The following is a 2,014-nucleotide window of genomic DNA, read 5'->3' on the forward strand; positions in this document are numbered from 1 at the left end:
TCTCCGTCTCGCAGAAGCTCGGCGAAGCCCTGCCGAGACCCGCTACATCCACCACCACGCCGTCGTGCTGCTGGATCTCCATCAACCTCTCCTTCCCCCTTGCTGGATCAAGAAGGAGGAGACGTCGCTGCACCGTACGTGTGTTGAACGCGGAGGTGCCGTCCGTTCGGCACTCGGTCATCGGTGATTTGGATCACGGCGAGTACGACTCCGTCATCCACGTTCATTGGAACGCTTCCGCTTGCGATCTACAAGGGTATGTAGATGCACTCCTTTCCCCTCGTTGCTAGTATACTCCATAGATGCTTCTTGGTGAGCGTAGGAAATTTTTAAAATTATGCTACGATTCCCAACAGTGGCATCATGAGCCAGGCCTATGCGTAGTTACTATGCACGAGTAGAACACAAAGCAGTTGTGGGCGTTGAGTTTGCCAATTCTTCTTGCCGCTACTAGTCTTTTCTTGTTTCGGCGGCATTGTAGGATGAAGCGGCCCGGACCGACCTTACACGTACGCTTACGTGAGACAGGTTCCACCGATTGACATGCACTAGTTGCATAAGGTGGCTAGCGGGTGTTTGTCTCTCCTACTTTAGTCGGAACGGATTCGATGAAAAGGGTCCTTATGAAGGGTAAATAGAAATTGGCAAATCACGTTGTGGTCATACGTAGGTAAGAAAACGTTCTTGCTAGAAACCTACAAACCACGTAAAAACTTGCAACAACAATTAGAGGACGTCTAACTTGTTTTTGCAGCAAGTGCTATGTGATGTGATATGGCCAGAAGATGTGATGAATGATATATGTGATGTATGAGATTGATCATATTCTTGTAATAGGAATCACGACTTGCATGTCGATGAGTATGACAACCGGCAGGAGCCATAGAGTTGTCTTTATTATTTTGCATGACCTGCGTGTCATTGAATAACGCCATGTAAATTACTTTTCTTTGTTGCTAAACGCGTTAGCCATAGAAGTAGAAGTAATCGTTGGCGTGACGACTTCATGAAGACACAATGATGGAGATCATGGTGTCATGCCGGTGACGAAGATGATCATGGTGCCCCGAAGATGGAGATCAAAGGAGCATGATGATATTGGCCATATCATGTCACTATTTGATTGCATGTGATGTTTATCATGTTTTTGCATCTTATTTGCTTAGAACGACGGTAGTAAGTAAGATGATCCCTTATAATAATTTCAAGAAAGTGTTCACCCTAACTGTGCACCGTTGCGAAGGTTCGTTGTTTCGAAGCACCACGTGATGATCGGGTGTGATAGATTCTAACGTTCGAATACAACGGGTGTTGACGAGCCTAGCATGTACAGACATGGCCTCGGAACACACGCAATACACTTAGGTTGACTTGACGAGCCTAGCATGTACAGACATGGCCTCGGAACACGGAGGACCGAAAGGTCGAGCATGAGTCGTATAGAAGATATGATCAACATGGAGATGTTCACCGATCTTGACTAGTCCGTCTCACGTGATGATCGGACACGGCCTAGTTAACTCGGATCATGTTTCACTTAGATGACTAGAGGGATGTCTATCTGAGTGGGAGTTCATTATATAATTTGATTAGATGAACTTAATTATCATGAACTTAGTCTAAAATCTTTACACTATGTCTTGTAGATCAAATGGCCAACGTTGTCCTCAATTTCAACGCGTTCCTAGAGAAAACCAAGCTGAAAGATGATGGCAGCAATTATACGGACTGGGTCCGGAACCTGAGGCTCATCCTCATAGTAGCCAAGAAAGATTATGTCTTAGAAGCACCTATAGGTGATGCACCAATCCCAGAGAACCAAGACGTTATGAACGCTTGGCAGCAGCGTGCTGATGATTACTCTCTCGTTCAGTGCGGCATGCTTTACAGCTTAGAACCGGGTCTCCAAAAGCGTTTTGAGAAACATGGAGCATATGAGATGTTCGAGGAGCTGAAATTGGTTTTCCAAGCTCATGCCCGGGTCGAGAGATATGATGTCTCCGACAAGTTCTTC

This window comes from Triticum aestivum, chromosome 7D (assembly GCF_018294505.1).
Source record: "Triticum aestivum cultivar Chinese Spring chromosome 7D, IWGSC CS RefSeq v2.1, whole genome shotgun sequence".
Lineage (NCBI taxonomy): Eukaryota > Viridiplantae > Streptophyta > Magnoliopsida > Poales > Poaceae > Triticum > Triticum aestivum.